Below are 24,006 nucleotides of genomic sequence, written 5' to 3'. Positions count from 1 at the left end.
TATGGATATATATATAGGGTTGAGGGATAGAGTAATAAGTGCTGTGACAAAGGTATAGGGACCACATATAGAAATAAAGGGTTAGCGATATAATGACATGGCTATAGGGAATAAATCTATTACAGCTATGATGGACAGATGTACAGGTCCTGTTGACTATTGATATTGAAAAAAAATTATATAGGGACATGTATATATAATATAAATATATATATATATAGAGTATGTCAATGGAATATGTACAGCTGGACAGGAGCATACAAATAAGAAAAAATAATTGAAATGTAGATTGTCCAAATTATAGAGGGAAAGGGACATAGTAAGATAAGTTAAAAAGGTATAATGATACTTGAAACATTATTTTTCCTTTTAAAGCTATCACGACAAACACAACTTTGAATAAGTATATATAGTATGAAACTGTTTTAGAAGTGAAGTGAACATCTTCTTTGTAAATTCTATTATTTGCGCATCAATATTGATATTCCATTTCGATATAATGCATTTATTGTTTTAAATAAATTATTACAATAAGTAATAGATGTAAATAATATATAATTGATTATGTTTTAGAGGAAATGCACCGAAAATACATATCTGTAAAACCGCTATAGATTTACCTTCCCTAAGGAAAGAATATGTACATAAATGAATTTATACTAATTACGCTTCAATGATGCGACCTACACTCATGCGCAGTAGAATTATAGGGAAGTAGAGATGACATACACACGAGCGTGATCAAGCTTTTGTGGGAGGATAGAGTTACGTCACATCATTTACATGTGGGAAGTACAGAGTAAGTCTATACCGCCCACATTGGAGACGCCGTGGAGGGGTTGGAGAACGGACAAAAAGAAACGGTTAGGATGCAAAAATAAAAATGGAATAAAACAGGTTTGAATCTATTTTATCGATAAATGCACTATGCGGTTAGATTGTAAGTATATATAGGAGTTTATACTTATCTTTAACATCGACTGAGTTTACTGACCCTTTAAGGCAAGATACATGATTAAGAGCCTGTTGAGGCTTGAAACGTTGTAATTTCTACTCAGGACCCTATATGAAATAAAGGTCTTTTAAAGAAATTGGAGGCTGGAATATTCTTTATATTTGGATTGACTGGGACCTGGCAAGTCCTTTATTCTGTGCCCCACTACAAACAGAGAAGGTGTGCTGTTTTTCTAACCTTTTGGTGATCAAGATAGGAGAAGGACAGATTCTGCTGAGCTGACTTGTAACTGGTTTGTTGGGCGTGAGATACCATTACTCTAGCAAAGCTGGTCTACCCTTTCTCATTGATTGCAAAATATACTTATTGGTATTTCTAAAGGTGAGATTAAACCTGCTGAGAGATATTGGATATCGATTGGTGTTCATCCTGGTAAAGTATTTAAAGATTGTTGATAGATTGTTTCATATTCTGGTATTACAAATATATTCAAATGTGTTCATAGATATTAACTAATAAAAAGAATTCAGGTATTTATATTAATTTTAGCGCTGCGGAATCTGTTGGCGCTCTACAAATAACCGATAATAATAATAATAATTTTATGGTTTCTAGTAGATGCATATTGATTGAGGGTTCATTTTTAAAGGATAATTATTAAATATATTGTATTATAACCCTGCCATAGACTGACATATTATTTGGAGAGCACCACTGACATTCTTATAAATATACTGACAGGCCACTGTGCTCAAGCTTATGCTGGATTCGATGTGTATGCCAAAACCAACTTGCTTGTCATACTTTTATTTTACCTGCTTGGCTGTTTTATCTAATATTGTTGAATATCAACCTTCAAACTTGTTTCTGCTTGCATGGCTTCCAGCTCCTACTTACCAGCATTGCCAATTCAGGGCGAGATTACAAGTGAGGCACAACAGACTTTGTGCTAGCGCAATGCCGATTTCACAATCCATTTTTTTCCCGCTAGTATTACAAGTCAGGAAAAATCGCAATTGCGCTAGCGATACCTGCTCCTCAGGGTCTGCTGCAGCAGGGTGATGTACCTGCTATATTCTTTGTATATCTGCTTTGTGTGGTATGTATTTGGGCATCACTTATGTATATATGTTTTATTCTAATATGTTTTGTATATGATTCCTCTGTGTGTTGTATTTGGGGGTTCTGTTTTCGACCTGTGAGGAGTATCACAAAATACTGAGAATGCAATTGACATTATTGAATCCTTTATGGATAATACATTAAAAATTAGTTTGAACTACTAATAGTGCTGAATTCCCTTTATTTAGTGCAGTGCCATATGTAGCACTGTTTCTTCCTTGTTTTGCTATTTATTTACTTCTAGTGGTGTTTGGGTGCGAGCAAAGGCGCTAAAGAGCGCACTATTTGTAATCTAGCCCACAATTGTTTCAAGAGAACTAAAACAATAAACATAAGTAATGTGATTACAGCTTAGCAACTGTTTTACACATTATGCCACTAAATAAACTTATATGGGCACGGTAACATTATAGAAAAAGTGAGTGACTTGGTTATTGTTTCTAAGTTTTGCAAACTCAGTTTACTATTAAAGTCACTTGCATTTTGTGAACTTGTTATAACTGTGACCTAATATAGTTGCAAATACATATATAAACACGATACATACATTGTTAGATATATACCAATTTTAGCAAAACTTCATAAGTTAAGAAATGTTGCTGAAATGTAGATTCTTTCCATAAAAAAAATACCTAAGTAGGGTTTGGAGCATGCACATATCTTGAGCACTATATAGCATTGGTGTTTTGCAGCAATGTATAACATTATCACAAACACTGTTGAAACATTATTGACATATAGGACTCAAGATGTACACTTTATGAGACTTCCTAGGGATGGGTTAATCTAAAGTAGCTAAGTTTAAACAAAGGATGATAAGAGAATTAAGTAAATTAGATGATAAAGGTAAATTGTAAACACTTTTAATATTTCAAGCAATGTATTAGTAATAAAGATTTAACATTAACATCCATAATCTGCAGTTGTTGATCAGTTCCTCTTGTACATAGTACAGGGGCTGGGCAGCTTCATAAGACTTTTTTTTTATACCAATACCAGGTCATTACACCTAAGGGCAGTTTAATAAACTATTTTTTAACATTTTGTCAACCAAATGATACTGTTTTGACTTTGATCTCCTCTCATAACTAATGCCCCTGTGCATTTTAAACACCAGAATGCTTCCTTCTTCGTGTTCTGAACAGGAGGTCAGCATGCACATACATGTCTTTTTAAGAGAATGAGATATGCCCAGGGCAAATGTAATCTTTTTTTAAAAAACAAAAAATCCACGTTTTACTATACGGAATTAAAGACTTTTACTTCTAGGCAAAGTGATATTGGCTTCTTTAAAATTATTTTGTAGTGTTAGTTTTTAATCAATACTTTTGAAGCAACAAACTTCTGTTTGACAGGATTAGTTACGGCGAAACATTACACTATTTACACCAGGAATTATAAACATTTTCTGACTGACGTAAAGGAATGAATCAGTAACAATAAAGAGCAGGGATGCGATGCTTTCTAAGGTTGCTGTGTGATTTATTAATATAAAATCAGGTATTCTAGAAAATTAAGGGCAGCTAGATTTTTTTTGCTGCGTCTTTGATATTACAGCTAATAATGTAGTGACGCATTTGGTATCGAAAGCTAAATCGAATAAGACGTTATTTTTCGACGAGGAGCTTTAAAGTGTAATCTGAGTTCGTTTTTTTTCTACACAAAACCCATATCTACTAGCGAACACTACAAGGTACCGTATTTAAAAATATTGCTACACTATTTTTAATTATTAAAATTGCGTCAATCACGCATCATACATTCTGGTAATTTATGCATTTCCTCCGTTTACATACAATTGGAATGTCGACTACTCAAGATCGCAACGCCCACTGCAGAATGTGCCAATCAAACATTTGGATACACCGCAGCCCCTAGGACCAGACGGCCAATTGTCTTGTTGTTCACATTCTCCTCCTGGAGCATGGCCAGAGCGCGCCGCGGGTACGGGCAGTGAGACTGAGGCAGAGGCTGTAATCGCCAGAAACCCAGGATGCCGGGGGGTAGGGGGGACCGGAGGTGACAGCAGCTGATTGCATGGGACAGTGACACAGGTGAGAGACGTACACATCTCCTAAAACAAGGGAAGTCACACGGTGGAATTCTGAAAGACACAGAGCCACTAACACTGTGAACTCAGTAGCACGAATAGTGGAAAGTCAACCTACTGTCACTGTATGCGCGCTCGTGTATATGTCTGTCTGTATCTATATATCTATCTAATCTTCTTAGTTACGGCTAACTTTATAATGCATACCTTGCTTTATAGTTTTGCTGTTGAATATTAATAACTATATTATACAAATGTGCTCAGTACGGGAGAACAAATATATATGAACAGTATAATTAGTGCTCGTTAAACCACAATAAAAATAAAGCAAATAATCTGCTATTTGGATCGCATTTAGCATAACAGATTCCTAGAAGGTTTGCTCCAATGTGAGACGTTATTTTTCAGTGTGCCTATTCTCTGTTATGATGATTTGTCTGTTAGTAGTTGCGGATCCACATTGTGCTCATTATTTCACAAGGGTTGAAAGAGCTGGAGTTCTGTACTGTAAAGGTGATTAATTACTGATGGATATAGGTGATTGTTTCCTCCAGCAGAACATTACATTGTACCAACATTTTCAGAGCAGGATTTATTTGGGTGCTTTTTCTCTTCCAAATGCTATACAAACAGAAAACACTTCCCCTCTGGAAGAGGTGGGTTCATTACTGTATTACAATGAAAATGAATAGTTTGATGGCATGTGTCGTGCTGCATTTGATGAGATGGTTCCTTCCATAAATAGAATGAGCTTTTGTTTTGTTTTTTTTGTTGTGTTTTTTTTCCATCCACTGCGCTTATTTGCTTTCTTTATTATCAAATTGTATTGAATGAATGTTTACTAAAATAAGTATATGTATCAGTTTATCCTTCATTTGTTCACTATAGAAGTGTTTTTCTGTTCCTTAATTTTGAGTATTATTTAGATTCTTGATTGCATTTAAAACCATATTTTTGGCATATACAGATGTTTGTAAAATGCATCTTGAATAATGGGATTCCAGTCTAACCAACACTCGATTGATAATTGCATTTGTTCTGTTCTACGTCCACAGTAGTTGGAATTTTTAAGTATTTTCCATTCTTCCTGATAATATTTTGAAATTCTCTCTGCATCCATTAGTACATGATAACCAGTAACACTATCCAAAATAAAAAAAATTAAACCTTATCCCTATGAAAATAAAAACACCCCCTAATCTAATGGTAAACTACCAATAGACCTTAAAAGGGCTTTTTGCCCTAAGTTTAACAGCTCTTTTACACATATCTGGGAAGACCGCTTATGTTTTTTTTTTTTTTGCATCCACTGTGCTTATTTGCTTTCTTTATTATCAAATTGTATTGAATGAATGTTTACTAAAATAAGTATATGTATCAGTTTATCCTTCATTTGTTCACTATAGAAGTGTTTTTCTGTTCCTTAATTTTGAATATAATTTAGATTCCTGATTGCATTTAAAACCGTATTTTTGGTATTTACAGATGTTTGTAAAATGAATAATGGGATTCCAGTTTAATCAACACTCAATTGATAATTGCATTTGTTTTGTTCTATATCCATAGTAGTTGTAACTTAAGTATTTATTTTCCAGCCTTCCTGATAATATTTTGAAATTCTCTCTGCATCCAGTTGACCTAAAGCTGTCAAGATATAGCTATTTTTTTGCTTAGTACATGATAACCAGATATACATTGCTTTAATAAAGAATTCTACATCTTTGTCAAGCTTAGTTTGTATGTTATAACCTTAAAGGGATAGCATAGTTAACATTAAACTTTCATGGTTCAGATAGAGCATACAATTTTAAGCAACTTTCTAATTTACTCCTATCATCAATTTTTCTTTGTTCTCTTGGTATCTTTATTTGAAAACGAAGAATGTAAGCTTAGAAGTCAGCCCATTTTTGCTTCAGCACCTGGGTAGCGCTTGCTGATTGGATGGTTACATTTAGACACCAATCAGCAAGCGCTATCCATGCGCTGAAACAAAAATGGGCCGGCTCTTAATCTTACTTTCCAGCTTTTTTAAAAATAAAATAAAGATACAAAGAGAAAGAAGAACAATTGATAATAGGAGTAAATGGGAAAGTTGCTTAAAATTGCATGCTCTATCTGAATCATGAAAGTTTATTTTTGACTAGGCTATCCCTTTAAGGAAGACCAGGGAGGCATGTGCTGGTGCTTGCCAGACTTACAGATGAGATCATGTGTGTAGAGGACCACCCTGTCACACACAAACAAATTAAAGTCTGAATTAGAGCGTCCTTACATGACCTCACTAAAATAACTGACATCTCATGGGAATCAGAGAGCCATGGATGTTATTAAAGGGACATTAAACACTTAGAGATGGTAATATAAAATGATAAATTGTATATATAAAACAACTCTGCAAATATACTTTCATTATTTATTTTGTCCTCTTTGCCTGTAATTCCATTCTGAAATTGTAAGCTTTTCAGTTCCTGTTAGAAATGGAAGTGCAGAACACTGTTAAATCCAGCACAACCATTGGCTGCACACTCTAGTGACCTATTTATAACGGTCCCTAATTGGCCGCAGCAGAGAAGGTAACACAAGTTACAACATGGCAGCTCTCAGTGTTTTATAGACACTAAAACTTTACACTTATTTTGTCACTTTTTAAGCACCTAATATAACTTTAAAAAATACATCTACATGTTAGTCATGGACTAATCTTTTCTTTGAATGCATCATTCTATCTAGCATGTATTTAGTGTTTAATGTCCCTTTAACTTATTCAGGGAGCTTATTTTTTATTAGAATGTTTTAGAGCTGCAACAACTAATCAGCATAATCGATAATGAAAATAGTTGTCAACGAATCTCATAATTAATTAGTTGGTCTGTGCACAACACCAGCTGCTTTACTCCAATAAGCTCCTGCACATGGTATTGTGTTTTATGGTTATGCCCTTAGCCTAAAGGATGTCTACAGTCCTTTTACTTTTCACTTTTTTAGGACACTAAGTTTCTTTTTAAGTTTACAACTACTCCTGTCTTATGTGCAACCCAGAAATAAAATAGGAGTCATAATTTGGATTGTTTATATAAAATCAGGTGATTTGGGTCTATGCTTTGCATGGTATAGCGCTGTGCTTATTTACACATAGGCCTAGATTGATGGCATTTGTAATATAAATTGATGTCAGTATTACCTGTTTGCACCATTTTTAGCGGATCGCTTGCTATTGCTGATATTTGTACTCTATAGATAAATGTGTAGGGCTGTGTCCTGTTACTGATATATAGTCTTTAGCCCTTTTGCTTTTTTTTTTTTTCTTCCTATTTTTAATTGCAATATGTACCAAATTCAACCTCTGTAAGTATGTATCTGTTATTTTAAGAGTAGACTAGATATTTCCCCCCCTAACCTTTTATAGATGGTTATTTACCACTGCATATAGATATTCAAGATATTTTATGTTAAAATGAAGTCCAGGCTTACTTTGTTGAGAGGCCCCTTGCTTTGGTGGAGAACTAACAAAGATAAATAGCACACCTTGGTGAAATTGGCAAAACCCTATTTATGCAACTCAGGCACCTCAACACCATCTGAGCGCCCCTTCTTTGCTGCAGGCAAAATAGCTGCACAAAAGGGAGCCAGCCTCAGACAGGAGCATGTGGTCATGTTGATATTTTTGCATTTCAATGCAAAGTTTCTGAAAGAATGAATAACAGAATGTTATTAACATTGAAAGTCTACCTCTTACTAGTTCTACCTCTTTTCAAACAGTTTGTGGTTTTGTTTTGTGTAATTATAAAAATTTGTTCTGCTGCTTAAAATATTGGACCAACAGTTGTTTTAATGTAAAGTTTTAGTTGGAAGTTTATATTTATAACACTCAGTAAGTATGTGGATTTTATTTTAAATATAGGAAAAAATAATGTATTCATTTTTTATCCGATTAATTGAAAGACTAATCGGCCGATTAATCGATTTTATGAAAATAATCGTTAGTTGCAGCCCTAGAATGTTTTCATTGATTACTATCCTATCCTATCTATCTATCTATCTATCTATCTATCTATCTATCTATCTATCTATTTCTATATATACAGTGATCTTTTCCTGTGTACTCAATTTTCTGGAGGGCTCCTAAGTTTAAATGAACAGTATACTCCAGATTTTTTATTGTTTAAAAAGATAGATAATCCCTTTACTACCAGTTCCCCAGTTTTGCAAAACCAACACTGTTTTGTTAATACACTTTTTACCTCTGTGATTATCTTGTATCTACCCCTCAGCAGACTGCCTCCTTAGTTCTTTTGACAGACTTGCATTTTAGGCAATCAGTGCTGACTCATAAGTAACTCCAGGGAGTTAGCACAATATTATTTACTAGTCCTAAAGCCCGTGTACACGGGCCATTTTTTGCAGTACAGCGGTCCCACCCCTTGCTCTTGCTCTCTCCCCCTCTCTTTTGCTGTCTCTCTCCTCTCTTTTGCTGTCTCTCTCTTCCCCCCTCTCTTTTGCTGTCTCTCTCTTCCCCCCCTCTCTTTTGCTGTCTCTCTCTTCCCCCCTCTCTTTTGCTGTCTCTCTCCCCCCCCCCTCTCTTTTGCTGTCTCTCTTCCCCCCCCTCTCTTTTGCTGTCTCTCTTCCCCCCCTCTCTTTTGCTGTCTCTCTTCCCCCCCCTCTCTTTTGCTGTCTCTCTTCCCCCCCCTCTCTTTTGCTGTCTCTCTTCCCCCCCCTCTCTTTTGCTGTCTCTCTTCCCCCCCTCTCTTTTGCTGTCTCTCTTCCCCCCCTCTCTTTTGCTGTCTCTCTTCCCCCCCTCTCTTTTGCTGTCTCTCTTCCCCCCCTCTCTTTTGCTGTCTCTCTTCCCCCCCTCTCTTTTGCTGTCTCTCTTCCCCCCCTCTCTTTTGCTGTCTCTCCCCCCCCCTTTTTTGCTGTCTCTCTCTTCCCCCCCTCTCTTTTGCTGTCTCTCTTTTCCCCCCCCCTCTTTTGCTGTCTCTCTTTCCCCCCCTCTCTTTTGCTGTCTCTCTTTCCCACCCCCTCTCTTTTGCTGTCTCTCTTTCCCCCCCCTCTCTTTTGCTGTCTCTCTTTCCCACCCCTCTCTTTTGCTGTCTCTCTTTCCCCCCCCTCTCTTTTGCTGTCTCTCTCTCTTTCCCCCCCCTCTCTTTTGCTGTCTCTCTCTCTTTCCCCCCCCTCTCTTTTGCTGTCTCTCTCCCCCCCTCTCTTTTGCTGTCTCTCTCCCCCCCTCTCTTTTGCTGTCTCTCTCCCCCCCTCTCTTTTGCTGTCTCTCTCCCCCCCTCTCTTTTGCTGTCTCTCTCCCCCCTCTCTTTTTTGCTGTCTCTCTCTCTCTCCCCCCCTCTCTTTTGCGGTCTCTTTCCCCCCCTCTCTTTTGCGGTCTCTCTCTCCCCCCCTCTCTTTTGCGGTCTCTCTTCCCCCCTCTCTTTTGCTGTTTCTCTTTCCCCCCCCTCTCTTTTGCTGTCTCTCTCCCCCTCTGGCCCCCGGCCGCGTCACGCCCGGCCCCACCCACCCACACCATGCCCGGCCACGCCCACGTCACACCCGTCTGGTCACGCCTACTCCACCTCACAACGCCAGATCAGTTGGAAGGCCAGGTGTGTTTGTCCTTGCGCGCAGTCTCTACTGCGCATGACAGCTTCGGACAAACACAATTGGCCTTTTATATAGGGTATGGCACACATGAACTAGAGCTGTCTAGCTGTGAACAACTGTCAAAATGTGTTGAGGTGCCCTTCAAGGGCTTAGAAATTAGCATATGAGCCCACCTAGGTTTAACTTTCAAAAATAATACCAAGAGAACAAAGTAAATTTAATTAAAGTACATTAGAAAGTTGTTTAATATTGCATGCTTTATATGAATCATGAAAGTTTTTAATTTTGACTAGACTGACCTTTTAAAGATGCATAGCTAAGTGCAGTGTTTTCCCAAGGACCTATTTAGTGGGCATATCAACCGGCTAATTTTACTGACCACTTGGCTCATTTTAAAGACATAATTAAGCTAAAATGAGCAAATATTAAATATGTTCAATGTTTGTTGCACACATTATCATTAAATACATTTGGTTAAATTATGCAATTTAATTTTATGCTTAGGATAGCTTTAACAACATATATAAATAACAGAATTTTATAATATTGCACGGTATCTCTGGAGAACACTGAAATGTTTTATATTAAATTATCAAGGTGTTCTTTTAAGTTTCTGCTCTAGTCTTGGCAGTTAGGGCTATTAAACCCCCAATTTACTACTGTTATCAAATTTGCTTTGTTCCCATGGTATTCTTTGTTGGAGCAAAACTGCTGCTATATAGTTCTCCAGACACGTGCATGCTCCTTAGCTTACATCCCTGCTTTTCAACAAAAGATACCAAGAAAAAAAAATTCATGTCCCTTTTAACATTGTGAATGTACAAGACTTTGCATTCAAATACATTTTGTTTGTTGTAAAAATACTGGTTTCTCTTGTGATTTCTGCTATTTCTAAGGTAATAAAATATTTTTTTTTTTTTTTTAAATCTCTTTATTGATGGCCGAAAACAGAAAAAAAAATAAAAATACAATATACAAGGATCTCCCTTGTTGTCATATACATTGCGTGACAAAATCAAGTGACATAACAATAGTGGACAACATAATCCAGGAAACAACATATAACAATATTTCATCAGCATTTTTATAGTTGACTCCTCGTAGCGCTTGGCTAAGAGGAGCCATAGAAAAAATAAAAGAGAATAATGCTGGAAAAGAAAAGAAAGAGAGAGAAAAAATAAAATAAAAAAAATACTCCTAAGTCTCAGTCCCCGTGACCACTAGGCTTGTATCTCGGTGGCATTTGTAATCCATGTATGCGGGAACAATTCTAATACTACCATCTCAGCAAAACTAATAGAAGATAGAAAGGGCACTAAAATCTGTTTTTGTATAGCTAGAGGGTATGTCTTAATAATAGAATACCACCCACGTAAGAATTTCTTGATTCTTTTTTCTGAAGGATCCTGAAGATGGTAAGATTCAAGAATGATCTGTTCTTGAATCGTCTGAATAACCTCTGAAAAGGGAGGACCTCTTCTCACTTTCCATCTTTTTAATATACACTGTCTTACAGCTAATATTGTAATGTTCAATGAATATACCCAGAAACTATCTTGATTACTAGAGGTCTTAAATAATAAGACAATATCCTGGAATGTGAGGGAGATAGATTATGAACAGTATTGAACCAGTATATAATTTTTAGCATTAGCTGATTTATCTTAGGACAAGCCCAGAACATATGAAATAAATCAGCATTCAGGTATAGACATCTTGGACAGCCTGAGGATCTAGCCTGGTAAAATCTAGCAAGTTTAGCTGGATGTAAATAAAAATTATTTATGAGTTTCATATGCGCTTCCTTCCAGCTTGATGGGATTTAACACTTATCCAGAATATTAAATCTCTGTCTAACTCTGTCCTGATCTATATCCGGGATTCACGGAATCCAGAAATTACAAATCCTATCCAGAAAACCTTGAGTTTGCTTTGACAGCATAATATCATAAATTAATGAAATTGATGTACCCGTAATAAATCTTTGTAAGAGAGTCCTGACATCGGACCACGCAATAGACAGAGGGAGCATCCATTCTTGTGCAGTAATAAAATGTCGGATCTGAAAAAATGCGAATAAATCAGATCTGGGTAGGTTAAATAATGAAAACAGAGTTTCCCCTGGTAATACTGCATCATCAGGTCCTAATAATTGACAAACCGTATTTAAACCTTTTTCTGCCCATAACTTAAAAGGCCTCTGGTTAATACCGGGAGAAAAGAGTGGATTACCCTGAATAGGGAGAAATTCTGAAAAAGTAAAATCTAGCTCTAATATTCTACAGAATTTATGCCATGCAAGGACTATATTTTTGAATGTAATCATTGAAAAAACATTAGAAGGTAACTGTCGAGGCTTACAATGTATTATAGCTGCCAAAGCAAAAGGATATATCAAAAAAGACTCTTCTTCAAAAGTGGAGTATATATTTGTTTTAACCAGCCAGTCAATTGCAATTTTTATTAATGAAGCAATATTATATAAACTAATATCTGGAAACGATAACCCACCCGCCCCTGGTTTCTGCGTTAATCTAGATAATGAAATGCGAGTTTTTTTTTAGTAAAAAATGTGTATAAAGCGCCTAAAAAAGGCTGGGTAATATCTGGCCCAATGTACTGACCAGACTCCAGTATAAGTAAAAAGCCCTTAATAAATTAAATTGAGGTATAAAAGCCCATAATACAAGTTAAATGGGATTAAAATGTTTAAAATATTAATTTATTACAAATTATAATGACATAAAAACAAATATAAGAACAAAATAAAGTACATAAAAACAGGTTTTTTATTCAACCATATGAATTTCGAAAAATGACAGCGCAATTTTCTTAGATCACTATTAAGTAAAAGTAACGGCAAGTTTTGTAGCGGATAAAGTAGGCGTGGAAAAATAATGGTTTTAACCAGATTAACCCTTGCCGTTAGAGATAGTGAAAAATGATTTTTTGAAATAAAGAAGTATAATTATCAGAATACCAATATTTAGGATTTTTATGCAATACAAGTCCCAAGTATTTAATAGTCTCCACCTCCTTAAAAGCTTTAATGGAAAGCCTGGAAGGTGATTTACCCACGATCATCAATTCGCTTTTTCCAGTATTAACACTGTAACCTGAAAATGAGCTAAACTCTTCCAATAACTGAATCAAAATTGGGATAGATTGCTGCAAATTCTCTATAAAAAGTAAAATATCATCTGCATATAGTAAGATATTCAGACGGTACAAACCTAATGAAATCCCAGTTAAATACTTTCTTACCTGGATCGCAAGTGGCTCTAACGCTATATTAAACAGTAAAGGTGACAGTGGGCAACCTTGCCATGTACCACGCTGAAGTGTAATCTTAGGGGAGATAATCCCATTAACCAATATATGTGATATAGGTTTTGAATATATTCTGTGGATACATTATGCAAAATTCCCTTTAATTCCGAATTTTCCTAGTGATAAAAATAAATGTTCCCACACTATGGAATCAAACGCTTTAACCGCGTCTAATGTTAGAACAGCCATGTCATATTCTTTATTTAACTGATCATGATTCCATGCATAATCCAAAAAAGTTGTTAATTTACGTATGTTCTTGCATGAGTTTCTATTGATCATGAACCCAGTCTGATCTGGATGAATAAGTTTCTGTAAACAAAATGCAAATCTGTTAGCTAGAATAGCGGTTAAGATCTTATAATCAGAATTTAAGACCGATATCGGTCTGTAAGATGCTGGGTCCTCTGCATCTCTATCTTTTTTCAAGATGAGAGAAATATTAGCCATTGAAAAATAAGCTGAAATCGGCGTATCTTCTGTGTAATACTTATTAAAAAGAATCTCTAATACTGGTAATAAATCTTCCTTTAAGCACTTATAGAACTTGGATGGAAATCCGTCTAGACCGGGCGCTTTATTAGATTTCAATTTATCAATAGCATTGCCAATTTCTTCTCTAGTTATAGGTTCATTTAAAATAATCAAATCTTCAGCTGGAATTTTTGGAGTCATATTCTGGTCAAAAATAGTGTCTTGGTTACAGGTATTTATCTCCACTGTGGAATATAACTGCTGATAATAAGAAGCAAAGATTTCGCAAATTTTCGAGGTTTCAAAATATCTAGTCTCATTGTCTTTAATAACAGGTATACATATTTTTTTTCTTTCTACATTTGGTGAGACTTGCTAAATATTTAGCTGAACGCCCATGGAATCCCTTATAATATCGGTTTATTCTAATTTCCTCAGCTAAAAACTTTTGTTTCAAATGGAGATCTCGTACTTTTCTGATAGCAATATAACTATCCCAATTTTGCTGTAAGGGGACCCTCTGTACCTGTGTATACGCCTTCTGTACACTTGTTGCCAATGCAACTTCCCTAGCTTTGATCTTTTTCACACGTACATTCAAGAAAGCAACAATCTCTCCCCTAAGCACAACTTTGGCAGCCTCCCAGAAAATTTCAATTTTATTTCTATATTCCGCATTATTCAACCCATATTCTTGCCATTTTGCTTGTAACCATGATCGGAATCTAGGTTCAGAACATAAGGAACAAGGAAAAAAAAATAGAGAGTTCTGAAATTTACCCTTATTCATCAAAAAAAAAGTTAATGAAATTATTGCGTGGTCCGATATCAGGATCTCTCTAATCTCTGCCTTTGATTGCCATATGGAAAGTGGTTCAGAGACCAAAAACAAGTCAATCCTAGAAAATGTTCTATGGGCTCTAGATTCACATGTATATCGTAAGCTGTCAGGATTTTGGATCCGCCAAATGTCCGTCAATTTTAGTTTGCGACAGAATTTCTGAAAAAATTTTGCACTGTATCTGTTACTAACTACATTTTTGTGTGAAAACCGATCTAATGATGGATCTAATGTCATATTAAAGTCTCCACATATAACTAAATTTTGGTTTTTAAATGGAAATACTTTATTTTGAATTTTTTCCCAAAATTCTAATGAAAGCCTATTAGGTGCGTATACGTTACAAATGTTCTATTTTTGACTAATATTTGGAGTAAGATAAATCTAGCTTGACTATCGATATCTATCTTGATTATCTTATAATCTAGTTGCTTATGCAGTAATACTACCACCCCACATTTTTTGTTTGGGCCTTTAGTGGAAATTACTTCCCCGACCCAGTTAATCCTTAGTTTAGCTGCTTCTATCTCATTGAGATGTGTTTCCTGAAGGAAAACTATATCGGGTTGCAGTTTAACCAAAGTTTTAATAACTAATTTACGTTTCACTGGGGATGATATCCCCCCCACATTCCAGGACAACATCCTAATACTCCCTGACATTATTATTTAACATCTAACAATCCTTCCATAGTTTGTCTCTGTGAGAGGAGAAAAAAACGAGATATAGAGACGAGGAGAGAGGAAGAGGGGGGGAAAAAAAAAACCCCCCAGGAAATTAAAATACCAAACCGGGGGACAATTAGTCCAAAAAAGAACTATAATTATAAACATCCAGATCAATAACCCAACACTGAAAATATACTATATACATTACATTGTTATCCCACAGTTTTTAAAAATTCAGTAACCTCTGATATTCCATTAAATACCAGTCTACTGCCTTTGTCCTCAATTACAATTCTAGCCGGGTACATCAACCATGCATTTATGCCTTTATTTATCAACTGTGTACAGTACGGAGCCATGGCCTTCCTTCTGGCAGAGGTTTTGCTAGAGAAATCCTGAAACAACAAGATCTTGTTGTTACCGAATATCACCGGCTCATTTTTTCTTCCTTTAAAAAGATTCAATAGCTCTATTTTGTCCTGGAACTTCAGGAGCCTGAAGATAGTCATTCTTGGTCTAGTCGGCCCATTACCCACAGTCCTTCTGGTGCCAGCTCTGTGCGCTCTCTCAACTATTAATGGTAATAAGTGTGCTGGCATGCCCAGGGGCCTGTGGTAGGGGTTGTAGAAGCAAATGTCATGAGATCCTCAAACTCCGGAAACTCTGTTATTGCGCCTGGAGCGATCCTCTAGATCCTCCAGGCGCAATTGCATACTGTTTAACTTATCCTCTTGTTTTTGTAAAGTTACTTGCTGTGTGTTTGTCTGATCTTCTAATAAAGAGATCCTTTCTTCAGCTTCAACTAATCTAATTGAAAATTGCTTAATTTCCAAGGTGAGTGTTGCTATATCAGCTGAGATCACTCCTAGCTCTTTTTTAATGGAATCAAATTGCAGTGAAAAAATAGCCGACAACTGGCCTATTAAGGCCTGAGTGTCTATAACTAGGGGAACTGCGTCTGATATATTATCAACACTATTATCTGTCGTCTTGGCTTTTTTATCTTTAGATTTCGCCGGCATTTTTGGGGAACTAGATCATGCTTGAGTAATGAATTTTTCCATTGATGAAGTGACAGAAAAAATAAAGTGAACACACTCAATTTAGTGAAAAAATAAAACACAAGTTATAATAAAAAAAAAAAAAAAAAAAAAAAAAAGAAAAGAAAAAACCATGAGTATTTTTACCATAGATGAGTCAGTTAACAAGCTGACTTTTACCCAGTGAGAGAAAACTATTTTTTTTTTTATTTTTTAAAGTGTGTATATATATATGTAATTAAATATTTTTCCTAGCGTGCAAAATTATATGTGCTTGGTGTTTGCTAGAGAGCTTAAATGTGTAAGAGGAAAACTATTTTACTTTACTGGTAAAAAAACAGCTTATACCCTATTTAACAAAAAAACAACAACAACAAAAAAAGAGAAACACCAAAAATAACCAAGCGGCAACACTTGTAAGACAGTACTTGACTCCAATACCTTGTCTAATTCAGATCTCTAAGGAAATAATTTCACTAGTTTATATGATTTAACTATATACCATAAAACTTTCCCTGCAGTGTCAGACTGTTAACACTCTTATAGCTTTTAAGAGACTATAATCACAATTTTCATAAATTTGTATATATTTACACTTTGCTTGTAGAGCAGCAAGATATGCTTGACCCACTTATGTTTTCATTAAACAATTTACATAAATGTCATGGTATAAGTCCAGCCCAACAGGGCAATAAGATACATTTCAGACTTTTTTGTATTTAAGGCAAAAAAAAAAAAAAAAAGCCACTTCTTCTGCAGGAAAAAACAATAGAAAAAAAGAAGAAAGAGAAAAAAAAAACCCAACTCGGTAAACTTTGCTGTGTAACGGAGCCAGATGGAAAAGATATGTTCCAAGCTGAATGTATCTTCCACCAATTTAAACCAAATAATTAACTAAATGCCAATCCATTCTGGTGGATAATTTCTAGCAGATCATTCTGATGGATACTTTTTAGCACTTTTAACAGAATTTTACCAGCCCATGAAGGAAGATAACTTCCTTTTTGAGGTAGCATATGAGGGTTATCAAATATACTTGCGATATCCAAAGTGTGAGTTCATAATGCCTTCAACGGAGAGGATTGACTCCGACAAAGCTTCTGCCAGTGTGGAACTACAGGTAAACCCGCTGCTTGGCCTGAACACCGAACAGTACCAGCTCGGACGCCGGGGCACACTTCTGACAAACAAGCTCTCAAAGATCTTCCGGCACTTTACCGCAGGATGTCGCGTGCAGATCCTTCCGCAGCTCCTTAACGGCTCTCGTGGAATGCCGTCCCCAGACCCAGGCTGTGACACTCGTCCCGCTGTCCAGGAATCCCAGGCATCGAAAGAACTGAGGTAATACAGTGCTCGCTAATCTTGATCTGTCAGGCTCTTAGCTGCAGCAGGGTACCCCTTGGGAAGGGCAGCAGTATTCAGCTTCACTATGTAGCAGCTCCAATGCCTGGGTATACCACAAAGATTCTCCTTTTACCGTCCAGGCATATATTGTAGACAGAGACAGCATCAATTTAAAAACAGGGATGCGGCCATGCCGCTGGCCAAACTGGCCTCTTTGACTTTCCATCTCTGACAAGTCGAACTTGCCGCGGCCCCACAGAACCACCAGAGTCTGGGGTTATAGAGCAGAGAGAGGGGGGATAGAATGGTAACAGTCGACCTGCACGCCGACTTGCAACATGCGGCCAGTAGTCTCCACCCCCTAACAGGAAGTGACTCTATAAAATATTGTTATGCCCTGGTGCTGGGGCAGTTTAAAATTAGGTCTAACAATAGGACTGAAAAAGGGAAGGAAATGGACACAGGAATGCAGTAGAATAATAAGTGTTTATTATGAACTTATAGCATTAACATAAATCCAAGGCAGTGATTAAACTTATAAACGCATTACTTCGGGTTTCGAATAATGCATTCATTTCTGTGTTGAAGAGTAGACCGGAACATCACAGCTACATGCAGAGTCATCACTTAGTGGAAAACATGCAGCAGATTTTACAGGTGCTAATGTTTGAGATTTTACCCAAACTTCTCCTGCCCCCCTTTAGCAATTCTAATAATACATTTATTTCATGATTCAGAGAGAACATACAGTTTTAAACAACTTTCCAATGCACCTTTTTTTTTTAAATCAAATATTCTTCAGTTTCTTGTTATCCTTTGTTTAAAATCAGGAAGGTAAGTTAAAAAATGTGCACGTGTCTGCAACACTATATGGCTGCAGTTTTGCAACAATGTTAGAGAGCACGAGATGGCAGCACTATTTCCTGTCATGCAGAGCTCCCATAAATGTGCACACTACCTACCTAGATATCTCTTTAACAAAGAATAACAGAAGTAATAAGAACAAAGTAAATTTGATAATTGAAGTGAATCGGAAACCTTTTTTTTTAAAATTGTATTCTCTATCTGAAAAATGAAGGAAACAGAAATTGTTTCATTTCCCTTTAAAGTACAGTTTAGAAGGCATGCCTAATATTATGACAATCATATTATTTAATGTAGCAAGCATTTAGCAAAATAAGTGTTTTTAAAGCAAACAAATATACTCACAGCAGAACATAACACTATAGGTCTTGGAATGTAACATCCCTCCCTTTCTAGATAGAGTTTCTGCTACTAGAACATACAGGCATAGTGTAACATTTCTTAAAGGTAATATATGTGTTATGTGCTATACTATATATATGTTTGCATACTGTGTAGATGCTGTGTGATGAATAATTGTCTCCTTTACAAAAACTAAAACACTTGTGAATAAATAGTATCAACGTTCTAATTTACTTCTCTTATCAAATTTGCTTCATTATGTTAGTATCCGTTTTTGACAGAGCAGCAATACATTACTGGAAGCTAGCTGAAGACATCAGGTGGGAAAAACATAATATATATGGTATATATGCGTAGCTAGTTTTACAGAAGTGCTTTACTGCTTCTGAGTCTACCTAGGTATGCTTTTAAACAAAAGATATTAAGAGAACAAATCACATTAGATAATAGAAGTCATTTGGAAAGTTGTTTACAATTGTGTGCCCTTTCTGAATAATGGAAGAAATATTTGGGGTTTGTGTCCCTTTCAGTAATGAAAATGAAATTAATTATTGCATATATTTCAGTTGGTCTGTTATGTTTTTCGTGACACTACAGAAATGAAAAAAAAAATGCAATACCTTTTATACTTCCATTGCCAGCTACTAGCCACACATGCCTATTCTTCCATAAGCCCTGTAAGAAGTGCTACCACACATGCCTATTCTTCCATAAGCCCTGTAAGAAGTTCTACCACACATTATTCTTCCATAAGCCCTGTAAGAAGTGCTACCACACATGCCTATTCTTCCATAAGCCCCGTAAGAAGTTCTACCACACATGCCTATTCTTCCATAAGCCCCAGAAGAAGTGCTACCACACATGCCTATTCTTCCATAAGCCCCGGGAAAGAGGTGCTACCACACATGCCTATTCTTCCATAAGCCCCAGGAAAGAGGTGCTACCACACATGCCTATTCTTCCATAAGCCCCGGAAGAAGTGCTACCACACATGCCTATTCTTCCATAAGCCCTGTAAGAAGTGCTACCACACATGCCTATTCTTCCATAAGCCCCGGAAGAAGTGCTACCACACATGCCTATTCTTCCATAAGCCCCGGAAGAAGTGCTACCACACATGCCTATTCTTCATAAGCCCCGGAAGAAGTGCTACCACACATGCCTATTCTTCCATAAGCCCCGGAAGAAGTGCTACCACACATGCCTATTCTTCCATAAGCCCCGGAAGAAGTGCTACCACACATGCCTATTCTTCCATAAGCCCCGGAAGAAGTGCTACCACACATGCCTATTCTTCCATAAGCCCCGGAAGAAGTGCTACCACACAACCCTATTCTTCCATAAGCCCTGTAAGAAGTGCTACCACACATGTGCAGGCCGGCCTGCTTTCAAAATATTCAATTTTGTGCTCATATTTGTATATTTGATGATGTTGCACAAATAAATCAACCATCATATACCATATGGCTTAATTTATTATCTACATTTAAGTTTTAATGGATTTTTAAATTTAATTTGTGCCTAGGTTAAAGTTTTGCACAATATGATTTTTCTTTTTATAGTTCAATTTTACTGGTTCATAGTGTGATTTGCAGGACAATCCTAAAATGTGTCACACTGTCCTATAGTGTGTGTCTCTCTCTCTCTCTCTCTCCTCTCTTTTTTTTTTAAATTTTTTTTCTCTCAAATGAAAACACAATAATGAAACGTAACATCTAAATAGACTTGACTAGAATCGCCAAGGGAAATTATAGAATTGCCTGTTTAAGGCAAAATAGCTTATCTTGCTATGTCACTCAGTGATGAATACAGTTCTATTGGAAAACGGGGTATATGGAGCTTATGGTTAGTAACACAAAAGTTATTATTTTCAGTTTATATATTAATATTTATTTTATTTGTGAGCAGTAGTCAAGAAAAAATACATAGTAGATCGTTTTACTGGACCACAGAGGTTCTTACAGAAAACAATTTAAACTTTTCTGGACTATTTTTATAATAATGCTGGAAAAGTGGAATTTTTTTTTTTTTTGCTTTAATATTCTTTTTATTGAGGTTTAAGCAATAACATATCAAGTGGTTAAGGTCAATGCACAGAAATATATCTCTTGGGTATTACAAAAACTCACAGTAGGACAATGTCAGAAATATAGGTAGTAAGGTCATATAAACATTTGTGTTACATAAATAAAAGAAAAAGGACACACCCCATGGCTATTGCTAGATTATATATATATATATATATATATATATATATATATATATATATATATATATATTATATGTACATAGATAAAGCTTGACATTAACCAGGGCACCAGAGGAATGTCGTACTTTTGAATGATGTTGCTCATTCAAAAATTGGTACTTGCATTTCTAGTCATATAGATTGTTATGAAGTAACTTAACTCTAGAGAACTGTAAACCAGTTTAGAGAGAAGGTGGTGGGAATATATGTTTATTTATTCATGCCACCCTGGCCGCAGGTAGCATTGCAAGTATAAGTAACTAACACCTAGATAACGAGTTTTGCGCTAAACAGGGTGCGAAACTAACTCCAAAAAAGTTGCATTATTTTACCCTCCATAGCGCTGCCATTACGAGTTACTGAAAAGCCTCCTTGTGCGTGTGATATGGTGGCGTTAAGCTGCATATCGCACAAAAGCCAAGGGCTGATTTGATGTGCTCGTGCACGCTTTCCCCCATAGACATCAATGGGGACAAGGTGTTAAGAAAAAAACTAACACTGGAAGTGCGGAATGAAAAATCTCCGTAATGCAACCCCATTGATGTCTATGGGGAAAAAAATGTTATGTTTAAACTTAAAACCCTAACTCTAAACACCCCTAATCTACCGCCCCTGACATCCCCGCCTCCTAAATAAAGTTATTAACCCCTAATCTGCCATTCCCGACATCAATAACATTTATTTTCTCCCTAATCCGATGCTCCCCGATATCACTGCCACTATAATAGTTTGTAACCCCTTTTCCGCCGCTCCCCGACATCGCCAATACTATAATAAAGTTATTAACCACTAAACCTCCGGCCTCCCCTTTTCTCTACAACTAAATAAACCTATTATTCCCTAAACAGTCACCCCCCACAACGCAAAACGCTAAGCTAAACTATTAACCCCTAAACCTAACTCCCCCTTAACTTTAAATTCAATTACATTATAACTATATTTAAATAAATAAAAACTTACCTGTGAAATAAAAATAAACCTAACATTAAACTATAAATTAACCTAACCTTACTATTCTAATAAAATAAAAAATACTACCAATTAAAATTTAATTGGTAGTATTTACATTAATTACAAAACGTATATTCTTGCTTTTCAAATAAAGATACCAAGAGAATGAAGAAAATTTGATAATAGGAGTAAATTAGAAAATTGCTTAAAATTGCATGCTCTATCAGAATCACAAAAGAAAAAAAAAAACTGGGTTCAGTGTCCCTTTTTAAATTAGGAGCTTCTACGTAAGTTTTTTTTTTAAAAGGTTTTACACTGGATTTTTATATCGGTATCTGTGCATATTATTCTTCATAGTAGTGTCTATTACATGCATTTAAATGAAAAGTGGTGTATTCTGCCCCTTTTAAGTTTTTTTTTTTGTCAATACAAACTTTCCATTTTGAGAGAGAATTTTTTTCTTTATCAGGCCCACACCACTTTAGAGGTTTCAAAGAGATTTAAACTCTTACAGACGGAGGTTTTTCCCATTTTCTGTGCTTAAATAGCACTAGCAATTTTATTTTTTATCACTATTGGTTTCACCTTAATTATCCTCTCTTGTCATTTTTTTTTTTTTTCATGATTCAAATAGAGAATGCAATTGTTAACAACTTTCCAATTCACTACTATCTAATTTATCTTGGTATCATTTGTTGAAGAAACAGCAATGCACATCGATAAGCCAATATTATGAGACTTATATGTGCAGCCACAAATCTGCAACTCCTGAGCCTACCTAGGTATGCTTTTCAACAAAGGATAACAAGAGAACAAAATAAACTAGATAAAATAAGTTTAAAGTTTTATCTGAATTATGAATGAAAAAAATTAGTTTCATGTCCCTTTAAGTGCACCCATTAATATTATATCTAATCTTTTAACAGACAACCAGGCCTTTCTAGTGATACCTTTATATGGATATATAAAATAACACTATATAGGAATTTAGTAATGAAAAACTGAAAAAATTGAAAACAAAAAAATCCATTTTTTAAGTTTTCTTTATAACAATTTCTACAAAACTAATATAGCTAAAGGGAAAAAAATACATCCAAATAGATTTATTTATTAAACCTATTAACCCCTAAACCTCCGGCCTCCCACATCTATTAACCCCTAGACCTAACACCCCCCTTAACTTTAAATTAAAATTACAATATACTGTAACTATATTTAAATAAATAAAAATTTACCTGTGAAATAAAAATAATACATGTTAATAAACATTAAACTATAAATTAACCTAACCTTACTATTCTAATAAAATAAAAAATACTACCAATTAAAATTTACTAAATTTATTATTTTTTTTTATTTTTTGGGGGTGTTTTTTTTTTAGGTTAGGGTTTGGGCTTTGAAAAAGAGCTAAATGCCCTTTTAAGGGCAATGAAAAAAGAGCTGAATGCCCTTTTGAGTTTTTTTTTAGAGTTTTTTTTTATTTTGGTTGGTTGGGTGGTGGGTTTTACTGTTTGGGGGGACTTTGTATTTTTTTTGCAGGTAAAAGGCTGTTTATCTTAGGGCAATGCCCTGCAAAAGGCCCTTTTTAAGGGCTATCTATTGGTAGTTTATTGTAAACTAGGGGGTGTTTTTATTTGAGGGGCTCTTTTATTTTTATAGGGCTATTAGATTTGGTGTCATTTTTTATTTTGATAATTTAGTTTATTATTTTTGTAAGCTTAGTGTTTTATTTTTCTTAATTTAGTGTTTATTATTTTTTGTAATTTTAGATTTTTTCGTAGTGTAAGGCTTTTTTAAATTTGTAATTTTACTATTTTTAATTGGTAGTATTTTTTTATTTTATTATAATAGTAAGGTTAGAGGTTAATTTATAATATATTGTTAGGTTTATTTTTACTTCACAGGTAAGGATTTATTTAAATATAGTTATATTGTAATTTTAATTTAAAGTTAAGGGGGTGTTAGGTTTAGGGGTTAATAGTTTAATTTAGTGTTTTGCGTTGGGGGGGGGGCGGCGGCGGTTTAGGGGTTAAATAGGTTTATTTAGTTGTGGAGATGAGAGAGGCCAGAGGTTTAGGGGTTAATAGGTTTATTAGTAGTGGCGATGTCGAGGAGCGGCAGAATAGGAGTTAAAGGGACACTGAACCCAATTTTTTTCTTTGTGATTCAGATAGAGCATGCCAATTTTAAG

The 24,006-nt window shown here is 35.6% G+C and overlaps 1 protein-coding gene across 5 annotated transcripts in view; it reads left to right on the top strand.

Moving 5' to 3' along the window:
* The first annotated feature begins 3,933 nt into the window (after positions 1-3,933).
* Positions 3,934-24,006, top strand: part of TPST1 (tyrosylprotein sulfotransferase 1) — a 403,891-nt gene continuing 383,818 nt past the window's right edge. For all 5 annotated transcript variants that reach the window (XM_053707441.1, XM_053707438.1, XM_053707439.1 and 2 more), the window contains exon 1: positions 3,934-4,131. The gene's annotated coding sequence lies outside the window, so the exon portion shown is untranslated. The remainder of the gene's footprint in view (positions 4,132-24,006) is intronic.

The sequence above is a fragment of the Bombina bombina genome, chromosome 3 (genome assembly GCF_027579735.1).
Source record: "Bombina bombina isolate aBomBom1 chromosome 3, aBomBom1.pri, whole genome shotgun sequence".
NCBI lineage: Eukaryota > Metazoa > Chordata > Amphibia > Anura > Bombinatoridae > Bombina > Bombina bombina.
This window is presented reverse-complemented; position numbering and strand designations above follow the sequence as displayed.